This window comes from Eriocheir sinensis, chromosome 54 (genome assembly GCF_024679095.1).
Source record: "Eriocheir sinensis breed Jianghai 21 chromosome 54, ASM2467909v1, whole genome shotgun sequence".
Taxonomy (NCBI): domain Eukaryota; kingdom Metazoa; phylum Arthropoda; class Malacostraca; order Decapoda; family Varunidae; genus Eriocheir; species Eriocheir sinensis.
The window spans coordinates 2307964-2320414 of NC_066562.1; the positions used below are offsets into that span (position 1 = coordinate 2307964).

Below are 12451 nucleotides of genomic sequence, written 5' to 3' on the forward strand. Positions count from 1 at the left end.
GGACTGTCTATATCACGCATGACTGGATATTTCCTAAACATTTTTTGCAGCGTAGGATTTTTATGCAGGTGTTTGGGGTCACGTAGGATGTAGGTTAGGTTGGTTGTGGGTGGACTGTGAGGTTGGAGTGAGGTTTGGTTAGATAGATAGATACTTTTTTGTCTATACGTATTCCTTTCCATTCATCAATCCATATATCTTTATGTGTCTATCTGCATTTATCAATCTGTTTATTCATCTTTTTTTTTTCTAAGTGCTGCCTTTAGCGCCGGTAAGCTGTCTTGAAGGGTCTCTTAGACGACCCCAGCCCATTAGTGGCGCAGGCGAATTTTATTTATAGTGGCTGCCGTGATATGACTCTTGCTTATCCCATGCTGCTGCTCGGTGCTCCAATTGAACAAAGTCGCTGAAGTTAGAGTTGACTGACGATCTGGGCAGCATGTGGGTAATCTTCGGCCACTCGGCGAGGGTATGAAAAATCAGAGTGTGTCTGTGGAGCTCGAACATAGGTCCACGGACTCACCACGCCCGCACGCTGACCACTCGGCCACCGCCTTTGTCTATGATTCTCCTTTTATCTGTCAGTCATATTATAATTGTCTTCCTGCGTACTCCAACAAAATAATCAAAGGGGAAGAAAGAGTTAATGAACAGATATAGATAGATAGATAGATAGATAGATAGGTAGATAGATAGATAGATAGATAGATGGAAACAAATAACTCGACTGTATCTGTGAAGCTCTATGTAAACTCCAGGTTCTTAATCATGCCTTGGAAATGCCTCAAGGGTGCCCATTGCTGAGGTATTGAAATAAATCAAAACTCTTGGTTTGTAATCATATACTACGCGAGTATAATGCACATAGATCATTGCGTTTCTGTACAAGAAACTGTCTTCTGCATCGTTATTCTAATGTTGTGGAACACATAAATCAGCACTATGTACAAACACGAGTGCAAACATGCTGAATATTTCGATGATAGTACCAGTAATGATATTTATAATTAGAATGATGATAATAATGATAATAGTTAGAATAATTATAATAATAATTATGTATACCAGTACCAGTAATGATATTTATAATTAGGATGATGATAATAATGATAATAGTTAGAATAATTATAATATAATAACAATTATAATAAAAATAATAATAGATATAATAATAATAATAATAATAATAATAATAATAATAATAATAATAATAATAATAATAATAATAATAATAATAATAATAATAATAATAATAATAATAATAATAATAATAATAATAATAATAATAATAATAATAATAATAATAATAATAATAATAATCATAATAATAATAATAATAATAATAATAATAATGATGATGATGATAACAATGATAATAATAATGCCACCCACAATACTGATAAAGACAGTCATAAGAAAAAGAAAAATAATAATGCCGCTCACATTACAAATAAAAACAATTATAAGAAAATTCCCAATGATAATTATAACATTAATAACGACAAAACCATGGCCTTCACGGGGATGGCTTACGCACCGGGACATGACTCATCCCTCGTTCGACACCGGGTGCTAAGGAAGGCCTCGTGACTCCAGCTGAAAGGGACGCCAAGGCAGGCAGGCGAGGCGAGGCAAGGCGTGGTGACCTGAGTGGGAAGAGGCACCCACCGGCCTTGGCACTCCTTAGCACCCTGTCTCGGCACCGTCCCCCTGGCTACCCTAAGCTCTCCAGCAGCCTAACTGAGGGTCAAAAGGGCGATCTACGACTCATACTTAGCATTCCCTGAGCTGAGATAACCTATGATCCTGAGGGAGGCGACGTGAGGCTCTGTAAGGCTGCCCACCGCGGCGACTCAGGAGAAACCACTTGACTTGTTTCCGGGTCATGTAAACAGAGAGCACCTGTTGCCCTCGATGGAATAGTCAATGGACAGAAGAAAGACTCGGCTGACGAGGACGATGATGAGAGAGATGGAAGTCAAAGGAGAGGAAATAGTATAGGCCTCAGACCATGCCCTCGCGATTAGTTCATGAAATAATTACCCTGTTTTCATTTCAAGACAAGTAGAAAGACGCTGGCAGACGGGGAAGAACGGCATCGAAGGAGGTGTGATTTGAGGAGAAGGATACAGCATCGGCCTCAGAACTTGCCCAAACGCTATACCATTGAAACATACTAATACCCTGCAAGATTTGTGTCCCTTAAGCTCTTCATTTAGATAAAAAGACAGATGAGAGTGGTTATTAGGAACACATGTCACTACTGAAAAGGACTGGAAACTTCAAGAGCTGCCAGGTAACTTATTCTCAAACGTTTCCTCACCTTAATACTTCTGTTTAAAAAGGCTCGTAGAAGTATTAGGAATCCCATGGGTGGTTTAATGACCCTAGCGGTAGAATAGCAAGGTTTCAGCGCCATAAATGGGAAAACACTCACGAGAACCTGTCTTATTTTCTCCGTGGCCTTTAAAAACGGTCGCAGCAAGAGACCCGAATCGTTTGAAAGCACGAGACCTGGTCTGATACAAAAAGGAAAAATTATCTGAGATCCATCCCGTTTGTACCCTGTTTGATGAATGGACAAAAAGAAGGGCGGACGGAAACTGTCGGAACGCGGAAATCAGGAAGCACATGAAGCTGGACAGCAGACCTGATGGTCCTTACGAGGCTGTTTGCTGCATTCAACAAAGGAGTATTATGTAACAAGTGCTCCTCCCTTTCTCCGTGGATGGAGAGCATACACAGGACGCCCAAGGCTGCTGCAGAACGACAGCATGTGGTTAGCGGTAAACCCAACAAGGAAGCATTGCGCCCCGTGCGTCCTCTCTTTACATATACGTCAGAACTGAGCTTGCGGACTGACAACGAGCAGGAAAGGACACGCGAGGCTGGCTAGGAGGAGAGAGCAAGTGGCACTGAACCTACTGAGCGATGAAGTCAACAAGGAAGTATTATATAAGAGGTGCCCGTGTCGCCATGACCCACTGAGGGACTTTTCACCACTGAAGACGTCCCGGCGCCACCCCCATGAGTACGGGTTACTGAGTTAATGCGACGGGTGAAGGAGGCGACGAGGCAGCGACGCTATAGACATCACGACGAGGAAAGTACCCCCTCCCACCCTTAGTAGTGAGAGAGAGAGAGAGAGAGAGAGAGAGAGAGAGAGAGAGAGAGAGAGAGAGAGAGAGAGAGAGAGAGAGAGAGAGAGAGAGAGAGAGAGAGAGAGAGAGAGAGAGAGAGAGAGAGAGAGAGAGAGAGAGAGAGAGAGAGAGAAACAAACGGACAGACAGACGGGCAGAGACAGAGAGGCACGAATGAGGAAAAAAACTATATTTGCAAAATACATCAACAAAAGAGAAGGAATGCAGCAAAAAAAAAAGAGAGGGACAGACAGACCGGTGGACAGAGACAAACAGACATGAAAGAGCTTTATCAATTCAATAACTGTTTCCCTTCGTAACCGAAAGAGAATATTAATCACAGACAAATGCCCAGAGTAAACATGTCAGTCACGTGCAGACGCCGCCACACCAAACTGTTGAGCGTTCGTTTTATCACCGTTAATTCACCGTAATCTACTCATTTAGTCTCTACTTCACTTTCCAATTGAAATTATCACATGAGTATTATCGGTCAGCCTCATCTTTTCTTCCTTTCTTTCTCTCTTTCATTTTTTCTTTCCTTCACTCTTTGCGCTGCGTCAGTCTGTCCCGAACACACTCCGCGGCGGACCCACCACTCAGGTCGTCTGCGATCCTGCTGAGTCTATTTGCACGGTGGGACGCTGTCTGGGCCTTCCGCTAACTTACTTCCTCATTCAACTAGAGGCTTTTCACTTCCTTCCACTGGTGCATGTTTGTATTGCATTTCCTCACTGTTAAAACTCATATCTCTCCACAAGGTAGCCCGTCACTGTTCCTTGTTCAACTTCAGGGTTTTGTTCATTACACTGATGCATAGTTTAATTTCGCTGTATCGAGGTTTAAGACTCTAATAGTCAGGTCTGTCTGTTTGCTCACCTCTTACAAAGCCCTGATCAAGGCGGCAATGCTCCTTCAGATTTCTCAGCTCCGATGTTTCTTGGACATTCACTGGTATATTCACTGGTATATTTGACTAAGGAGTGATCGGAAGGTCATGTTATTCCGGTGTTCCGCAGACCAGAGCAGATTATATTACTAATGTTCCAACAGTGTTTTTGCGTGGGTCATTCCTTTTCCCTTCCACTGAAAAATCTGGTCAAGCTGTGTTTTTCATTGTTGTTTTTTAGCTGACAAATTTCCAATGGCACGGTAATCGGACCTGCATTCACACCCAAGACGGCTACTTTCACTACTCATTTTTACAGATATCACAGTATTGCGTTACCGTCTCCAAATCACATCGAACACACACTTCTGTTTTCCTCTCATCCCTCTTCTCAGTAATAGTTGTTCTGGTGGTTGTGGTGGAATTCTCGCTGCTCACACTTCCTTAGATATTCCAGCACCGGTTTGTACACCAGCTCGGCGGCGTTTTCGGCCCACATGAAGTCCAAGTGGTTGAAATCCTTGAGGGGAACCTTGTAGTTGTAAGCCACCCAGGGGAGTTCAGAGGCGGTGAGTGCCACGTCCTGAAAAAAAGAAAGTGTTACTCCTGTCCAGTCATGTGTGCCGGGTATGGCGGTCAGAGTATACAAGAGCAAATAATAGTTAACCCGCAAGTCATGTTTGTAATTCCCACGAACACACACACACACACACACACACACACACACACACACACACACACACACACACACACACACACACACACACAAGGTCATACCATTCACACGGCGTATAACCTTATTATGCACACTTTTATATTACGCAAGAAGAAAAGCTGCTAATCAACTTTGTCAACGAGTGAGAACCGTTTTCTATGACGGTTCTCTTTTTTTTTATGACAACGGGACATTGAGTGGAAGGAAAACTGAAGAAAAAAGGAAGAAAAGCAATGAATCAGGAGAATTATATAAGGAAAAAATTAAAGGGAGGAAGGAAGATAAAGGAAAGAGAGGAAAAGGTGGAAATGAAACAAGGAGAGAACGAAAGAAAGATTAAAACAAAAAACAAAAGGAAAGAAAAGGAAGCAAAAAAAATGGGGGGGGGGGGGCTCAAAGCAATGCGGAAGAAAGACAAAGATATTACAAAAGCAAGACAAACAGAGAGGGAAGAAGGGAGAGTGAGTCATTGAAAGGAAGAAAGAATAGGAAGTAAGGAAGAGGCGTAAAAATAAAGCCTCTGTTGTCTTACCTTGGGATCCACCACCCAGTCATTCTCGGCCCAAAACACGCCCACGGGGACCCTCACGCTGCCCAAGGAGTACCGCGGGGGGCTGGGGGTACCGTACTCTTTCACATTCCTCTCCTGCCCATAATCGAAAGCTTGGAACTTTTCTGTGTGGAAATTAGGGAAGGTAGAATGAATATAGGACGGTTTGCGAAAGAGTGAGTACATTACGGAAAGGCAGAGTCAGTCAAAAGATTTATCCCCTAGTATCACTAGGGGAAACGGGCCCTTGTCCGGAGACGGCCCGTTAAGAGGGAAAACATTGCTCCCCCCCTGTACGGGGGAGCACGGGCCAATGCCAAAGGCGGCCCTAGCAGGGTGCCGACAGACTGACTCTATCAGCGATCGAAATCTAGCCGAACAGGTCGGTCTGTCGACGAGAACTGGCGTGTCTCTGAAAGGCAGAGTGAATAGGAGTGTGGAAGTCTGATTACATCTGTTAAGTCCTGGTTCACGTGCACTGACATATGCAATAAGACCTTACCATTTTAATTAATGTAGAGTTACTAGAGTGATCAAGAAAAGAGTTGATTAAATTGAGTGATTCTGCAAGACTTATATATGTGAATGAATTTACTGTGAAGGACTGACTCTGCGCATATTACGTATGTATCAAGACTCATCTGTTTTAAATGGGGAATTATAGTAAATCAATTATGTGTGACTTTACATTAAGAAGATGTGGGGCACAGGAAATGCAGTATGACCTCTCTGTGGTGTTAGTAGGAAAGAGAGAATGAACGACATAAAAAACTGATCGTATAGGTGTGCATTCCAAGTACAAGTGCATGTGACAGTAAGACGTGCAGTGCCGCAGAGGTTATGGTATTGGCTGCGATGGTGGCCGTGTGGAAGGTGATTTCATAGTCTGTGTGTGTGTAGGGGGAGAGAGAGTGGGTGTGGGCGCGTGTGCGGGTGTCCTTGCTGGCGCTAATATGATCACTTGATTGGAAGACCGTTTATTTTCATTGTATTACTATTGTTGTTTCTTCAGTTACTCAGCTCTTGGTGTCAGAAACGGGGCCACTATAATTGTTACTATTACTACTACTACTACTACTACTACTACTACAACAACTACTACTTCTTGACGTAGTAGTAATAGCAGAAATTGAAGTAGTACCAGAAGTAGCAGTCACTGTAGGAGTAGTAGTAGTAGTAATAGTAATAGTAATAATAGTAACAGTAGTAGTAGTAGTAATAGTAATAGTAGTAACAGTAGTAGTAGTAGTAGTAGTAGTAGTAGTAGAAGCGGTAGTGGAAGTGGTAGTAATAGTGGTAGTAGTAGTAGTAGTAGTAGTTACTGTTGCAACGAAAGTAATGGTGGTGGTGGTGATAGTATCAATGGCAATATTAGGAGGAGGGGAAACAGGAAAAATATTATTAACAAAATAACGATGGAACCAAGTATGAAACCAAAAAAACGATACCGTAAGATGCCTCGTATAAGCTTCACGAAAGTACAAACAGACAGAGAGAGGAAGAAAATATATCACAACATAATGCGGCGGAACATAGATCAAGTAAGGTCAACTGTGATGCAAAGTTACGAAAGCAGGAAGAGAGAAAAACAGGATCTTGAAAAGTTGGTGCAATCAGAGACGAACAGACAGACACAGCGAGAGAGAAATGAAAAAGAAACTCACTGATGAAAGCAATGACGAACAGAGACATGAAGGTTAAGACTGACGCAGAACTACCAAGAATTATCAAAGAAAAACTCACGTGACCGAACAATCTGCAAAAGGTGAGTTAGGATGCGGAAGTTGGTCCCGGCAGGTGTGTGGGCGTAGATCACGGGCAGGTAGTTCTGAAAGGGAGAGTGAAGAGAAGAAAAAAGAAGAAAGATTAGGCGCTGGTTGTCGGAGGAAGAGGAAGCTTTGGGTGGACAAGACACGGAAAGACAAGAAAGAGAAAAGGAAGAGGAATAGTCACCAGTTTACAGAGAACAAGTTTTTATACGCATACGTTTACATGTTGTTTTCCGCTTCATCTTGGCGTCAACCACACGAAGGTATCTACAAGGAATGAGCATCGCAAGTTTAACATTCCTTTTCTCGTTGGGTCATTAATGTGTGTGAGGTTATAGGTTATTTTATTTGGTTTTACTTTACTTATTTATTTATTTATGTATTTTATTATTCTATCTTCATATGCGTATCTTTTCTCTCCCTCTATATTTTTTGTATGTGTTGTTTTCTTCTGCCGTGCTTTCTCGTCCTCTCAATTTTCCGTACTCTTGACTATATATTTGTGTTTCATATCGTGTTAAAGGGGAAAGTTTAAATGGTTTGCAGCCCATACAAGGAAGTGGGGCGGGCCTTTTCATATTTTTTACATTTCTGAAGATTATATTTTTTCACAGTAAAGGAAAAAGCCCAAGGACAATAATAACAAAAGACAAAAGAGTCCGCTAAACGCTCCTCCTGTAAACGTAAACAGAAATGAGTGACCAGAAAAGTGTCAGTTACTATATCCAACAGGGTCACTTACCCACAAGTGTGTAATCTGTCGTTGTTTAATTCCTATACCAATCAATTCAGTCTTTTGTAAGTTGTAAGGAGACTTTTCAAGTAAATTTCGAGGTATTGTAATTAATCTCCACCTCCCTGCCTCCGTAGTGTGTAATTACGTGATTAATTAGGCTGACAGCGTGTGGAAAATCCTTACCTCACTTCCTCTCCATTATTCGCTGTGATCAAAGATGTTTCACACTAAGAGATGTCAGTTTTTACCATCTCAAAGACCAGCGGCAGCTTCTAATTGGTTCTCGCCTTTGTTGATTTACACTTTACGTGCAATCATCTTTGTTTTGCTTGGCGTATTTTTGCCATGCTGTCTATTACTAACAAAGAAGATTAGCATGTTAGAAGGTTTGCTCAGGACAGGGTCTGGCATACTAATACTGTTAGAACTGACGTTAAGTAATTGTCCTCGGAAAGAAAAGCTTCCAATAATGACGCTTATTTTCTTTTGTTCTAACAAGGAAAAGAAAAAAGGATGTATGAATTAGACATAGCCGGCAAGATAGGTGCTTCTGCATGATTATTCTGTATTATTTATGAGAGGAAACTTAGCTTCTCGCTGGGTCGACAGTGCCTGTCTATTTAGCATAAGCAATCCCTGCATTGAATATTAACAAATATGTTTGATAATAGGTAAAGAAAAGATTGTTGAGGCTGTATTCAAACTATAAAATCTGCATATGCTTGTAATCGGGTTGCTTACTGAGAAAGCTTACCCACTGTGTAATCTGTTGAAAAAGTTTGTTTTACAGTCCAGAGGGAAAAATGTATTTATTCTTCAAGAACAGTTGGCAAAATATATTCATGCCCAAAATCTTGCGTCCTTTAGAAGAGGAAGCTCAAGCACCAACTGGGTCCACGTAGTTTTCGTTGGTCCGCTGATGAGGAAGTGAATGAAGGAGCAGACAGGGTTGAGGAAGGAGAGCGGCGAGCACAGGTGGGCCAGGTAGGGCCTCTCCGGCCTCAGGGGCAGCAGCTCGTATTTCCCGGACCGCCGGAAACTCTTCTGTAACACAACAGTCACCCATGTTTAGCACACGTCATACATTTTGTTGAAATATATATATATATATATATATATATATATATATATATATATATATATATATATATATATATATATATATATATATATATATATATATATATATATATATATATATATATATATATATATATATATATATATATATATATATATATATATATATATATATATATATATATATATGAACGCTTTAGCTTACCTTTACCTCTGTTCCTCTGTCACACATTGCTCATATACAATTTCCTGGCCTGTCTCAGATACTCCGTTAGCACAACGTGTTCCTGTCTTCACAGATCGCCTGTGCTGTCATCATGGGTAAAACTCCAGCTTCCAATCTCGATCTGGGCAGTCGGAGCGCAGCCCACCTAGCTGTTTGTCCTCTCTTTCGGGGTGATCAATAAAAGGTACCTGAGGAAACCTGGGGACGGTAAACTATAACAAGGATGTCACCCTTGCCTTGTGTCTCGGGGTGACGGGCCCTTATCCATCACACACTCATGGGCCGATGAGACGGAGGTGAGCACCGAAGTCACACGCAGCCGCGCAGCGTGTGCCCCCATGTTTATCTTTTATTTTGCACACACCCGGTGCTTGCTATTCTCTCACTTCCGCATGTTTACGTAAATGGTTTGCGCCGTTTATACGTAATGCTGCAGCTTGAGCCTACTCACAACGTCACACATTGCCCACTTGTTTGTCATATATTTTGTGCATGATTCGTTCCTTTGCATAGGAAAACATTACATTATTTTTATTTTATAGAGTTTTACGCCTCATATGGTGTTGCAATTTAACCGCTGCCTCCCTCTGTTTCTCTGTTTCACATTTCCTACATGTCCACTATTCTAATCCCGCTTTTTTAACGTACAGTTTATATCCCGATGAAGGAAAGATGTCATTCCTAGGTATACATTTTACACCTCATGGAATCCCCTCTGATTTCAGCCGAGGCATTCTCTGTATATTTTCCCTTCTGACGTGTTTGTTATGCCGGCAGTATGAGCATCCCACCTTCATGCCCTTCACTCACTCGTTTGCTATGCAGTCATATTCTCATGGACAGTAATTTGCTTTGCTTCCCCGTCCGTCGGGTCAGGAAATTGTTGTTGTACGAGGAAGAAAAAATATAAACAAATATTAACAAGGATTTTATGCTTGTATTCCTGCAGCAGTTTATGCCCATCAACAGTCTTGGAAACGTATCCTCGTCCTCAGTGACTTGCACTTTATTATTTTTATATCTACTTGATTGCTAACACGATTTCTTTTTCTCTTTTTTTCTGAAGGAAAGGTCAACAACATAAACCTCACCGATCGTGTAGATATTTTCCTCATAATTACCATCATTCTTGCTGACCTTACACAGACGCCTGACCCACTTTGAAAAACGTTCCTGGGCCTACTTTGTACATTACCGCTGCACACACACACACACAAACACACACACACACACACACACACACACACACACACACACAAGTATGCATCTATGTTGTTTCGATGAAAAATAAGTCAAGGCCTGTGCGTTACAATTCTTGCTCTCTAGCTCGCTCGCTCTCTCGCGCTCTCACTCACTCCTCTCCCTCTCTCCTACTTGGCATGCTCTTCCTCGCGTGCTCTCCCTCTTGCGCTCTTCCTCTTCCTCTTTGGCGCTCTCTTTCTCTCGAGCTCTCATCACCTTACCATCTCTCTCACTCTCTCTCTCTCACACACACACACACACACACACACACACACACGCACTTACACTCACGATAACCTTGCAAAAGAAAAATGTATGAAAGTGCTTCTGTAAAATAAAAGAAATAACATTCTTTTCACTGCACCATTATCTTTCCAATCACCTTGTCCTTCGCCCTCCCGTTTTCTACAAGATTTTTACTTTTTTTCCCTAAAGCCGTATGGCCCGGTTCCCGCCTAGTCCCTACTTCCTGAACTAGTCCTCAGAACCAAATAACAACATTTCGCAGCCTCTCGTCCTTGGCCCTCTCAACAACCCCACGTGTCTATCCTCTCCCCACTCCCTCTCTCCACACCTCCACCTCGTGTCGGTCCACCGCACAAAACTTTCCACACGTTCTCACGCTTACTGAATGTCCACCTTTCCGATATAAGAATTAAGCAATGCTGCATTTCAGGCTTACATTTCATACTTGATATACTCCTGACCGCCGCCAGACGCTTAGAAGATCACGGCGCAAGGTGACCGCATATACAGTCTTGTTTTAATGACTTTAAATATCTAAACTAACTTAAAAATGTTATTAGCCAACGTGTTCCTTTTTTGTAAGAAACCTTGACCTGTTTATGTTAAACTAATGAATGGAGTCACAGGTGAGAGTTAATCAAATATGAAATTAAAAATCACCTATAAAACTGTTTTGGGAGGACAATGGTTGCATTGCCAGAATTATAAAAAAATCATATACAGTTTTTAGAGTCGAAGTTGTAACGAATACCTTTGCTGTAGGCGGGTCGATAAGAAAGAATATTATAACGAACCCGTCCCGCGACAAAAAAAAAAAAAAAGTGATTCAGAAATGCTCTCCTGAAGCGACACTGTTCCCTGATCACTACAAGACAACAGCAAGTCACCTCATCCAAGAACCTGCAGAATAAGCTTCAAAATTGTTAGTTCCTGAAACGGCTTTTGCCCTTCTCTAATGAAGAATAGAGCAACACGAGGCAGAAACTTGCAAGGTTAGACGCTCACAATGTTAGGTGTTTGTGAAGATTAAATGACGCAATAAACGGGTAACCTTTATTAAGACATCCAGGTAGACGCCTCACGGAGTGAATCGAAAAAAATGCAAGAAGAATATGGAATGCTTTTTGTCTCATTCGCTTCTTGCAAATCTCTGTTTTAGTTTTTCCCTTGCCCTTGCCTCTCCCACACCTTCCTCCCACCCCTTCCCTCCGCATAATTTCACCTCCTGTCTCCATCCCACCTTCCTGAACTTCCTCCTATGCAGCCTCTCCCGCCCATCACTCATACCCGCTCTTCCGCCCTTCAAATCTGGAACAACCTTGAAACTCCACTCAAGTACAGTGTTTGACCTCAGACCCAGAATCTATAAATATAACCAGTCGTGATCACGCTGGGGGTCGTGCAGCATTCTCACAAAACTGGCAAGTTTTATTTGACTCCTCCCGTCTTTCTGGTCTCTAATAATGCATAGTTACTTTTCTTTTCCTCAATTTTTTCTTACCGTTATCACCTAATCAACAAGCTTTAAACCGAGTAGCAAAAAGGACGACAAATTTGTGACTTTACCAAAAAGGAAGGACAGGCCAAATTTTTATACAGATATAAACCCCTGCAAAATAGATGATGCATAAACTGTTCACAAATGCGTTGATATATATTATGAAATGGTTTCCGTGAGGATGATTTTTTTCATTTTTTCCTGCTTAGAGGGAAGGGCCTCTTTAAGAAACTTGATCCCCGCAGGCTTACCGGGGTTAAGTTATTTAGCATTGATTTTTCCTTATGATACCCCACAACAATGGTTCTTCTTTCGACAACTTACCTTGATCTCCTCAACGAAGGGTGCGACGACGCGAAG

General features: G+C 41.8%; 1 long non-coding RNA gene across 1 annotated transcript; it reads right to left on the reverse strand.

The window, feature by feature from the left end:
- Positions 1-3315: 3315 nt before the first annotated feature.
- On the reverse strand, positions 3316-8571 carry LOC126983525 (uncharacterized). The gene is made up of 3 exons (XR_007735955.1): positions 7038-8571; positions 5277-5419; positions 3316-4612 (listed from the first exon to the last, which is right to left on the reverse strand). It is a non-coding gene; the product is annotated as an uncharacterized LOC126983525 (long non-coding RNA).
- Positions 8572-12451: the final 3880 nt, after the last annotated feature.